Source organism: Vulpes lagopus, chromosome 4 (genome assembly GCF_018345385.1).
Source record: "Vulpes lagopus strain Blue_001 chromosome 4, ASM1834538v1, whole genome shotgun sequence".
Taxonomy (NCBI): Eukaryota; Metazoa; Chordata; class Mammalia; order Carnivora; family Canidae; genus Vulpes; species Vulpes lagopus.
Genome location: NC_054827.1, coordinates 6,172,881 through 6,185,593, shown reverse-complemented (window position 1 = coordinate 6,185,593; position 12,713 = coordinate 6,172,881). Strand labels below are relative to the sequence as shown.

The 12,713-nt window shown below is 43.0% G+C and overlaps 1 long non-coding RNA gene across 1 annotated transcript; it reads left to right on the top strand.

Annotated features, from left to right (window-relative positions):
- The first annotated feature begins 3,419 nt into the window (after positions 1 to 3,419).
- LOC121489889 lies at positions 3,420 to 4,787 on the top strand. The gene is made up of 2 exons (XR_005987448.1): positions 3,420 to 4,000; positions 4,566 to 4,787. It is a non-coding gene; the product is annotated as an uncharacterized LOC121489889 (long non-coding RNA).
- Positions 4,788 to 12,713: the final 7,926 nt, after the last annotated feature.

Sequence of the window (12,713 nt, the reverse complement as noted above, 5' to 3'; positions counted from 1 at the left end):
TTGGACACATATTATCTGTTGGAGTGGCATGATCCTAGATCACGAGGATAATGACGACAGGTTGGGGGATCTGCTTGCCATGTCCCTACTGAGGGGCCCACAGAGGCTAAACTTGGAGATGGAACAGGTCCCTGTGCTCTATAAAAATCCCCTCATCCCTATTACATCTGACCCTTCTGAATAAAAGGTCAGACGGTGAGTAGATGATGACTGGTTTAAAAAAAAAAAAAAGGTGAAATTTCAGTTATTGGAATGGAGTAAGATCATCCTGTGGCCGTGGAGGGGGAACCATAATCTGGGCATGTGAAGAGGGGGCCCCTGAGACCCTGGGAGGTGCAGGAGGGGAGGATGATGATGATCTCTGCCTTCCAGATCTGCCTCCAGAGTGTTCCACACGAATAAAAAATGTCCCGTTGAAGCTTTCCCAAACTGTTGAAGTCCCGTTCAGCTTAATGGGTGGCTGGCTCTGGTGCCTCCAGCCACATGGTTCTAAGCCCAATTTGATGGCCATCCCCGTAACTGTATTGGGGAGTCTACCGGAATTGGTAGAAGATGGCCTCGGCTCTTAAACCTTCTTGTCAGCACAGTGGATGCCTTCTGTACTTCCACTCCTGGTGCTGTCACTAAGATTTCCCGGGGGTGGGTAATGCTAGCAGTACTGGTATTGATCAACTAGACAGGGTTCGCTGACTATTCTGAGGCAGTCTCTTAAAAAAAAAAAAAAAAGAAAAGAAAAGAAAAGAAAAAGGACTATATTTCTTTATCAAACTAAACTTGAACCCTAAGATGAGCCAGCCAATGGGAGGCCATATTTGAGGCACCATCTGCCTGTGTCCCTTTGCCCCCAAGTAAGGTAGGGATCATTTGGGGTGGCCCAACAATTGTAAACAATACTTTCTTTCCAAGGGCACCAAGAGCATCCTGGGGTGGTACATCTTGTACAGAAGCCAGATATTAATTTGCCTCCATCCCAAAGCCCAAGTGAGTTGCACTTAAGGACTGATTTAGAAAACCCACCAGTCGATCTTGTAGCCCCCAGGCTGTAAGCAGAATGAGTTAGAGGGGTCCCCAGAAAAAGAAAGATGAGGCATAGCTTCCTCCACTTAAGAAAAGTCATTTCAGGCCTCAGCCACCTTGTGATGGATGCCTGACCAGCGCTATGTGCTCAGAGCACGTTTCTTGCAGAACTCCCTGAGATGTGTTGAAATTGCAGAAGAATAGACTTTAGTAGTTAATGATTTTAAAGGAACAAAAGAATGTAAGAACAAACAGCCACTATCAGGCCAGGATGTACCCTAATCATAGCAGAACAATAAATCAGTGGTAAAACTCCCAGGGCTGGGATCCCTGGGTGGCTCAGTGGTTGAGCGTCTGCCTTTGGCTCAGGGTGTGATCCTGGGATACCAGGATCGAGTCCCACATCGGGCTCCCTGCGTGGAGCCTGCTTCTCCTTCTGCCTGTGTCTCTGCCTCTCCCTCTGTGTCTCTCATGAATAAATAAATAAAATATATTTTTTTAAAAAACCTCACTGCTGTTTCAAAAGCAAAGATTGACCTGACACACACTCCATTCTTGAGTTTTCTTTGCAGGATTTAAAACCCTTGGAGCACATAAACACCAGGCCAATTGGAGCCAGAGAATTAATGATACTGACCTTTGCTGATCCTCCTGACTTCCATCAACTATGGCCTGGACTCTGGCACGGTAAGATGATTTTTGCCCCAATTCCATTCTGAGCTCCTCATTATGCAAGCCCCTTCATGAATATGCATGTACTCTTAGCTTAAAATCTCCCCAGTTCCACTGTTCAAGGAAACACTGCTTTGGGAAATAGTCCCAGTCTTCGCCTTTACTTATTGTAAGTAAAACCCTTCCTTTTCCTATTCTTTGGCTTGGTTGTTTCTTTTGGTCTGACACCCACCAAGAGGCAAATCCAGTTTCAGGTAACAACATGATTGTAGAGATCTCTCCAAAATGGGGCTACCCTTGATTACTTGAACTTGCTCCCCAGAGAAATAAGTGACTCATTTTTCATGAAAACTCTGAGGGTAATCATCCCTACAATGAGGGTATTACAATTAAGAAGAGAAGGCTCAAAATTTGTCCCTAACTTTAGCTTAGCTGAAGTGATTGATAAGACTGCCTTGGCCCAAGAAGGCAGGCACTCATAGCTTATGGGAGTTGTTCAGCTGGTTGGGCCCAGGACTCTGGAGGGAATGGTTGACATCAGTACTACAAGATTTTCCTCATCCCACTGCTTGCAGTCTTGTAAATAGTAGCCTTATTTTCACATTGTAGGAGACACATTGGATGGATTCGGCCCCAGCCTCTGTCAAAGCTTCTGTTGAGTCTTTGGGTTACTCACAGTGGCTGACAGAGTGACGGACTCATGGGAAAATCAGCCAGAAGTCAAGGTGGTACAGGAATGAAGGGTGAAGACGTTGGCATGAAATTCTCCATGGGTCTCTAGCGTCTGTCTGTGCTCTTCTAAGTATAGTAAATGGCCATGGGAACTAGAGATAGATGTCTTTTTCTGGAGCAGAGAACAGGTTTGTAAAATGATAATGGTCTCCCTCCAGGGCAAAGTTTAGGCTGCTTACTGTCCATGACAAAAGGTTTGGACTCCTAGAGCATGGAGTTCCTCAACCGTGGCCCAAAGCCACTGCACGGCCACGCAGTCTTGGGCCCCTCCACGTCGCCCCTGAGGGCCTCGGAGGCAAGAGGAATGGAGGCAAACACTCTATCTTCTTGCTACTTCTTCTGCCAGGAATAGTAAAGTCCTCTGACCTGAAATAAAATCTTTGACTCAGAAGGCTCATGGTTCTGTCAGCAGCCAAGAAACTATGGCAGGCTGACCTACTCCACTGCAAGTAGAGTAGTAACTTGGATCCTTCCTGGTTCTTGATGGGGACGATTTTTTTTTTTTAACTAGCCTGCTTCAGAGTCATTGGGCTTCTTGAACTTGTGGGTTAATATCTCTTATGAGTTTGGGGATATTCTCAGCCATTATCTTCCCAAATTTTGCTTCTTTCCTCTAACACCTTGATAAAATATATGCTAGATTTTCTAACTCTATTCCTCTTGTTCTTTCTTCTGCCCCTTTCATCCTGGATAGTCAGTTCCAATTGATCTGAAGATGTGCAAACGTTCCCTTGGTTATCTCTAATCCCCTGGTACACCTATCCATTGAGTTATTAATTTCAGATACCGTGTTTTTTAGTACCGAGACATCTACTTTTTAAAAATATCTTGCTCTGAAACCTGTGATATCCTTTCTAAAGATTCCAGTTTCTTGTTGAGAATTTGAGGTTCGGCTTCCATCTCTTATCAGCTTAATATAATAATTGACACATACTCTGTTTCTGGAAATTTCACTCTCCGCATACCTACGGGTCTGTGTTTTGTTGTCCATGCTGGTTTTCATTCATATTAATCCATCATTTTGTGCTCCCTTATTTTGGACTTAGTGCTAGATACATATGAAGAAAAATCTTACCGTGGTTTCATGGGCCTTAGTGTTGTGCATATTCATCTTTATCTTTGCAAAAATATTTACAGAGCCCACTAGTGCCTTTGATGACATTACCGTCTGAGGCCAGGTGGGGGAGCTCGCCAAAGCACCGTAGGTGGAAAGCTCCACCAGGCCAAGCTTGGAGGCGCTAAACTATGGAAAATGAAGTCCAAATGTACCTGTTAGGAAAAAAATTGAGGCTTGAGAATGGTGAGAAAGACAGGAGGGAATATAAAATGCTGAACTAATGCTGAGTTTGGTGGTCGGATGAAGGCTTCTCTGGACTTTTTGATGATTTTACATTCTGGGCACCATACCAAAAAAAAAAAAAAAAGCAAAACAGGTTGCATAATTTCAAGAAAATCAACTGTTAAAAACTGTTCCAAGTCCAGACTGCGTCAGCTGATGTTTGGGGTTTAACATGGGAGAGCAAGGACCTCATCCTATGTCCGTGGCCAGCACAGCTGGTGTGCAGCGCTCAGCCGAGAGGTAGGTGTTGAGTGAAAGAGCCTTTCCCTGACTCGCAAGGAAGAAGAGGAGGTTGCAGACATTTAGCGGTGGTGAACTGCGGCTTAGTTATAGTGGAGGGTGAGCTTGCTTATTATTTTAGAAAGGGCAGTGAAATCAGAGGCTCCTAAGTTAAGATGTTGCCTTTAAAAGGAAATTAAAGTTCTCATCACGAGTCCATGATAGATCTAGTGCCCTGTTTTGCAGGTAAGAGAGCAGGCTCAGAGGGTTAAGGAACTTGCCCAAATTTGACAGCTCATGGCTGGAACAACTGGGTCTTCTAAAGGCCTCGCCCTAGCACTCCACACTGCCTTACCTGGCTCATCCTGGGACGTACATCGTGCCAGCTGCTAGATCAGACTAAACGTCCAGGCTTTCAGAAGGCCATACAGCTCCCATGGTCTTCACGCTCCTTCTTGGACAACGTTAGTTAGTTCGTGGGCCAGCTTAGGGTCATGGTAATATACAACAAAGTATATTTTGTCCTTACCACTCTCATTATCATTGCCATCCATCACATCTTCAGGTAAGATTTTTACATTTCCAGGACCTTCGTTTCTTAACCCAGGAACCATGGATTCCAACGTGAGATCAGCTTCATCTCTAGGACTCAAAGTACCTGCTTGCCCTCCCTGTGTATCCCAAACTGCGGAGTGTCTGTCATGGATCTGGGAATATATATAAGATATTACCAAATATTTGTGATGAACAAATTTCCTAGGAGGTTATAGCTGTCCTTCCTACCTTGGAACAAAACTATATCATCTATTTTGTATCTGACATGGGTTATGAATACTAGTTGCAGAAATGGGCACATTTCCTAACACCGGTGGGATTCTGATAGATTTATTTTGTGTGACTACGCGTCTATTGTTGGCAGAGAGTGTAGCACTACTGAAAATTGGACACTTAGTTAAATAAACAACACAACAAAATTTTAGTACCTATTGTGCAGTGAATTCTAATTTAAATAACAAAGTAATAGAAATCCATTACAATATAGCTCGTATTTGCTGGGCTCTTTTCATGCAGCATGAAATGCTATGCATTATTGCATTTAAATCCCACAGCAGGTGAGGTAGATGCTTTTATAATGGGGCTTATGATTACAGGCAAAAAACAGATTTGAAAAGTGAGAACATAGGCAGTACCTATGCTGTCAAATAAATTGTTTTTTTTTAAATATTTTATTTGTTTATTCATGAAAGACACACACACACACAGAGAGAGAGAGAGAGAGAGAGGCAGAGACACAGGCAGAGGGAGAAGCAGTCTCCCTGCAGGAAATCCGATGTGGGACTTGATCCTGGGACCCTGGGATCACGCCTGAGCCAAAGCAGATGCTCAACCTCTGAGCCACCGGGTGTCCCCTGTCAAAGAAATTGTAATCTTAGGATCCTAAACAGATCACTCACAGACTCCAGTTTTATTAGCCCATTGACCACATCCCAGGGAATTCGATGTTTTACCTCTTTAGAGAAATGATAATTATTAATTTCTAAAAGTGCACCTATAAACATGCTGGTGAAATCGCCATGCTGGAAGTAACTGAAGCAACACTGGTACACCATTTCACTTCTAATGTGGCCCCACACTTTGGACCTTCAAAACGATGCCACAGTGAAAGGCTTATTTTTAAATAGTCTGGAAAATAGGTGGTTTGTTCAAGTGAGATGGTTAGAACAAAATCTCAATACCACAGATGTGGGGCGGGGGGACCCATGAGCTTCAACTCAGTGACATACACAAGCATTTAGCCAAAGACTATTTATAAGCCCAACATGGCACAAATGTGTGCTGGAAATCACAGGATGGGATAGAGCGGGAGGACAGTGAGCCAACGGGACAACGTGAATGTTTCAGCTCTAACCTGTGAACAATGATGTGAGCAGAACTGTAGCAAGAAAAACCAGTGTTGGAATCCCGGCCCTTGCACTTCAAGAGCTATAATCTTGGATTATAGAGCTAGTTTACGTTTCTGTGTCTTCATTTGTTGCATGAAAGGGATGACGATACTGAGACCTCATCATTCTTTATTATGATTCCAGAAAATATAAGTGTATCAGGACTTTTTCTCTAAAAGTGGGAGAAATCTCAATTCATATTGGTTTAACTAACAACAAGAAATTTATTATTCTGTGTTACTGTCAGATTCAGTGGCTCATGGTGTAGCTGGATCCAGGTACATATTCAAATGAATATGCCACGATACTACTTCTCTAAATCTTCCTTTGCATTGGTTTAACTCCTATGCAGGCCATTTCCTTCTGGATGAAGACAGTTCCTAGTGTCTTTAGGCTTAGATCTTGCAGTCTGAGTTAGAGCACCTCTCCCAAAATCCCAGCAGAAGTCCCAGAAATACTTTCATTGGCTTAGTTTGGTCAAGTGTTCTTTTCTGAAACTATGGATAGTAAGTGCAGGGACTGTTCCTCTAAAGAAATGCTGGGTTTACAAAACAAACAAACAAAAAATAAAACCCAAAACACCAAAGCAACAACAAACAACAAACAAAACTCTATTGGAATAGATAAAATATCTAGAAGAGTGCTCAGCGCATAGTAGATGTCAGTAAGTGTGTATTAATTTAAAGATAGCATCTACTTTTTAAGCCCTCAGATATGTAGAGACACCAGCTTTCCCAGTTTTCCTGGGCCACACATACATGACGAGAACCTGCTTACCCTCAGGCAGCCTCTCAGTAGAGTTGACTGCAATGTGACGTTTAACATGACTCCATTTTTAGGATAGAGGCTGTTCCAATTTTCCCCAAAGGCCTGCCGAAATCTAAGTTAATGATGACTTGATGAGTAACATTTGGAGTTTTTTTTATGGTTTATCATAATGCCAGCAGAAATCACTCTTTTCATTTCATTATACTGTAAGTATGGCTAGAGGCTGAAAACAAAAATCTACTCCTAGGTAGTACAATCAAACAGGATATAATATGTCTCAACCCAACTATCCACAACTTACAATACACATGATCTAATTACGATGATTCTGATCTCTATGAGAAGCTGTCTGACATCAATAATTAAAGATATCCAAGAGAGGCCAGAGGCGTCATTACCTACAATGTGCTGTGAGTCCAGTAGTTATCTGGGACAGAAACATTACATCACAAGGTCTCGGTCTCTGTACCAAGTTATGACAGGGTGCTCCGGTTCACCTTTGTGAACTATTCCCCTGAGTACAGTGTTGGGGTAAGGGAAGATAAGCCAATGAAACAGAATCCACCAAATCTACAGAATGGAGATAAAGCTAAATTCAGGGATCAGTTCCCTTTAAGGATTTCAACTTGAAGTGTAAACATTTCAAATTCCTATGTATTCTAAACATGTAAAACTCCAATATCTTCTAAAAATCGAAGGGCTTCATTTGTCTTTATTTTTCCCATGAGATGCCGCAAAATGAGAAGACATTGTATTTTCAGTGGTGTTTTTTTAAAAGATGTATTTATTTATTTATGATAGACATAGAGAGAGAGAGAGAGAGGCAGAGACACAGGAGGAGGGAGAAGCAGGCTCCATGCAGGGAACCCGATGTGGGACTCAATTCCAGGACTCCAGGATCGTGGCCTGGGCCAAAGGCAGGCGCTAAACCGCTGAGCCACCCAGGGTTCCCCTCAGTGGTGTTTTAAGCACAGCAGTGAGCTATTACGTCACCAACAATTACTTGCTTACTTTTGCCTCTTTCGTTTTATCAGTGACCACTGACCATCAGATTTATGAACAAGAGACTTTTCTGTGTACAAATCCTTCTCAAGAACGCTGCTCTTAGACGCCTGGGTGGCTCAGTTGGTTAAGCGTCTGCCTTCGGCTCAGGTCATGATCTCAGAGTCCTAGGATCAAGCCCCACATCAGGCTCCTTGCTCACTGGGGAGGCTGCTTCTCCCACAGTCTTTTATTTTAAAAGATAAATAAAAATTAAAAAAATAATAAAAGCATAACAAAACCAACAAAAAACCCTGTTCTGGAGCTGGGAAGATGCCTGCCGTTACAGTGACCATAGCAAATTTGCTCTTTGAAATTATCCCTGTAGTTCTATTCTTTTGAACTTTAGAAATAAAAAAGTCAATTGGAGCCTTCAGATTTTGACCAGAAAGTAAGGGATCAGATTTCTCTTTTTTTAAAGGAATAATCATTTCAATGGGATGAGTATATTTCTTCTACATACAAATATTTATGCCCAAGTTTATCAACTGGAAAGCACTAGAAAGGGGCTTTTTCTTTTTATGTCTCATTGACATTTTCAATCTAATAACTTGCATCAGTCCTGTAGCTAAATCCTAAGAGTTTAGCCCCAGAATCTCTGGAAATGAGATTATTCTTTGAGAATTTAAAGGGTAATCTGGCCACATTTGAAAGTCATTATCATGTTCAACATCTGAAAGAACATGAAATCAATCTCAGAAGATGGAAAAAAATACCAATTCATGTCAATTCCTGTCTTTCCCTGGGATGCCAAAGGGGATGGGGTGGAGACTGGACAGGAGAAGCTTGGGAGTCCCAGGGGCTGGCCCTGGAGAGGGTTCTCCTCAGACACCTACGTGGTGGAGAAGAGCAGAGCCAGTGCCGAGAACAGTGACCATAGGAGGAAGCCAAGGGGCAATTTTTTTTTTTTGGAAGTTGCTTTAAGGATTATGCCTTAACACTGACGTGCCCATTTCTAGCCTATCACCTTATTAAAACACTGAGTTGAAGGTCACCATGACCCAGCAATTGCACTGCTGGGGATTTACCCCAAAGATACAGATGCAGTGAAACGCCGGGACACCTGCACCCCAATGTTCATAGCAGCAATGTCCACAATAGCCACACTGTGGAAGGAGCCTCGGTGTCCATCGACAGATGATGGATAAAGAAGATGTGGTCTATGTGTACAATGGAATATTCCTCAGCCATTAGAAACGACAAACACCCACCATTTGCTTCGACGTGGATGGACCTGGAGGGTATTATGCTGAGTGAAGTAAGTCAATCGGAGAAGGACAAACATTATATGGTCTCATTCATTTGGGGAATATAAAAAATAGTGAAAGGGAATGGAGGGGAAAGGAGAATAAACGAGTGGGAAATATCAGAAAAGGAGACAGAACATGAGACTCCTAACTCTGGGAAACGAACTAGGGGTGGGGGAAGGGGGGGAAGGCAGGGGATGGGGGTGACTGGGTGACGGGCACTGAGGGGGGCACTTGATGGGATGAGCACTGGTTGTTATTCTATATGTTGGCAAATTGAACACCAATAAAAAATAAATTAAAAAAAAAAAAAAGAAAGTCACCATGACCTTCTCTGGCCCGACCCAATGTCCTTTTTCTAATCCTCATTCTTTTGTTTCCTACTTGCTCATTTCACCCTATTTCAGACACTGGATGTTTGATGATGTCCTAACCCTCTGCCACCCTACTCCTTAGCCTGTCACCAACTCTCTGCTCTGAATAATCCCCACATGTGACCCCAGTCATGACACACTCCCCTCTTCCTTTGATTCCCGTTTGTTGAGCTCACACAAGATTCTGTCCCATTTAATCATCAGAACATGTGTCCCCTGCCCTGCCAGTTCAGGTACCAATTCAGGCTCCTGATGGAACACAGCCTTACACTGATCCCTTCACCGTGGGTGTGAATCCCTGTGACTGTCTTTCTCGGAGTGCATAAATCACATTTGCTTATTCAGACTGGAGATGCTTAAAAATAGAACATATGCGTGGTGACTTGAGCATGTATTTTAGTCAGATCTGTGTTCAAACAGTGCTGTTCCTCATAAGGAACGGGACCAGGTCCCCAAAGCTCTCTAAAGCCAACTTTCTTCATCTTTAAAATGTAAATGTCAACACTATTCACACTGAGAGGGAATAAGAGAGTAAATGAGAAGATCTATGTAAAATATGTAGCATGTACTGGACTCTCGATAAATCATTTCTTTTTTTTAATAAATCATTTCTTCTTGTGTTTTTAATTAATGTCTCTCCTATCATCCATTCTAGAAGCACAATCGGTGAGCTCAATTTTGGCTTGCTTGATTGATTGACTGATTGATTGAAACTAAAAAGATTAAGGCATTTGGGATGTGCTGGCTAATCATCCAAATCCTCCTCCTACACCCTCTCTATATTGTCAATAATAAAAGTGTTTATCTCAGTAAATCGCTTAAGTTACTCATCGATAGCATATTTTTTAAGAAAATGCTAAATGCCGGGAAAAATAGGCTCACAATACTTTTCATGCATCTTTTATGTTTTTTTAGTGTTTTATTATTTATTATTTATTTTTTTACATATTTTTTAAAAATATTTTATTTCATTTATTTCATTTTTTGTTTATTTTCTTTTTTTAAAAACCAAATTTTTTTTCCATTGGTGTTCAATTTGCCAACATATAGAATAACACCCAGTGCTCCTCCCGTCAAGTGCCCTCTCAGTGCCCGTCACCCAGTCACCCCCACCCCCCGCCCACCTCCCCTTCCACCACCCCTAGTTCGTTTCCCAGAGTTAGGGGTCTCTCATGTCCTGTCTCCCTTTCTGATATTTCCCACTCATGCATCTTTTAAATATTAATAAAGTTATTCCCGGTGTCATTTACAAGGGTCTATAATGTGAAAATACAACACCTCGTTACTATTTGACGACTTCACTGACTGCGAGTTATTTTATTTGGCCTTATTTTTACTGGTGATTGGACACGGTAAACGTTGCCAAAGGAGGGTATTTGCCAACACAGAATATCGAGGTGGAGATCAAGGAACTCCTTAAAATAAAACCTGGCATCTTGGCACCGAATCCTACATATTGGGCAGGAGTAATGTCCTCCTGGTAAAACCACAGGACTTTGCGCCAGCCCCCCAGTGATGGCAGCCTTATTGAAATAACCGTGTCCCTCAACACAAAAGCATCCAAGGCCCCTGGTTAGCTGCTGCAGAGGCGATTGTTTACACTGGCACTTACTGGTAAAGGGAAGGGGTGAAACCCTAGACGTGCGCCCAGGCGGGCCTGACTTCTGATTCCGCAGCCCCAAGTGGAAGTGAGGGCAGTGACTCAGAGCATTGTGATGGCGCAGCTGTCGCTGGGGTGCCTCTCAGGCCCTGCTCAGGCCCTGCTCAGGCCCGGGCGCCGGTGCCAGAGGGACAATAGCTGGAAGGTGATCGGCATGTCACTGCTTGGCCAACACAGTCTCACGACCGGGGAAGGGGGCAGACAGGTCTCCTTGATACCTAGAAGCTCATCTTCACTGACTCCCAAGTGGGTCCCCAGGGCCACCCCACTGCTGGGGGCTGGGTCCCTGCCTGGGAAAACCAGGCCACTGGTCGTTTTCATAGAGAGCTTGGTGATTTCTTTCTAATATATTGACCCAATTAATTTTTCTGGGAGCCACTAGGTCACTGGGGAAAGAAGCAGCCTGGTTCACTGGACACATTGGTTTTGCAGCGATGTCTCTTCTGTCTTCGGAACGTTGCGTGTAAATCACTCCAATCCGAGAAGGTGAGCGGCATGAAAAGCGTATAGCGAGGCAGATAAGCATGCAGCACCTGCCAATATGTCCCATCATCGATACGCTCCTTTGTCCTATGGAGCCACCTCTATTCCCTTAAGTCTCTGTTAATAGTTATTATTTTGGAGCTTCTCAGAAGGATTGGGAAGCAACACACAATGAACAAACTCCAAACCTGCTCATAAAAACATGCAAATAAACTCCCTGTATAATATGCCATTTTTTAAATCTTGGCATATTATTTTTTACTTAATTGCCAACATATTGCCATTCTAAATTGTTCTTCTTAACAATTTGATTTACTTTTAAAAATATACGTTGCCTAAAATAGCTATACTACTTGCCCAAGGATGCCCTTAGAGACACTTGCATTTCATTCACAAATTAAGGCAAATTAGGGTTAAAGATCACAAGCCTAAAAAGTATATTGTTTTGTTTTGTTTTGTTTTTGAACAGACTATACAAAATACTTATGCTTATCGGACAATTCTCTGAACAGGCCACCTCCACCGGGAAGTCTTTCCTGACTCTTCCTAGTGAGGATTAGGCCCTTTCTCTCTGTGCTCCCATGGTACCCTGTCTTCACCTGTATTTACCCAGTGTATCTGTTTCCTCGTCTAGACTAGGGAGCCCTGTGGCAGGGACATTACATTCTTGTCTCTCCAGCACCCAGCAAAATATCTGACACCTGCTAGGTGCTTCAAAGGTGTTCACAAGATGAATGAACAGTTGATTGATTATTCTATGACTTTCCAGTCTATCCATCTAGAAGAAAAAAAAATTTTTTTTCTGACAATAGTGACAGCAACATAATTGGCTAATTGATGAGTTAGTCATTGAGATCACCCCAGCATGGAGTATTTGATGACTTAGCTCACGGTCTACAAATAGGACCCTCTTTTAAAGGCTTGGAGGGATGGGCTGAATTTTACCTGCTACTACGAAAATCGTTCACATCAACAACTGGAACCCCGGCCGCAAAGCCTTCGAAGTGTTGCTGCTAACTCGATGCCGGGAAAGGAGGTCATCTGTACATGAGTTGCAGTGCCTGGGTTTTGAAGTTCAGAGCAGAGAGGCCGGGGGGTGGGGGGTGTCATTTTATATTGAGAATGGAAAGTCAGGAGCCTTGCGAGCCGAGCACGTGTTGCAACTGCTTCCAGGGAACATCGTCAGACCAATAGCAGCCTGCGAAGAACTTTTATGGA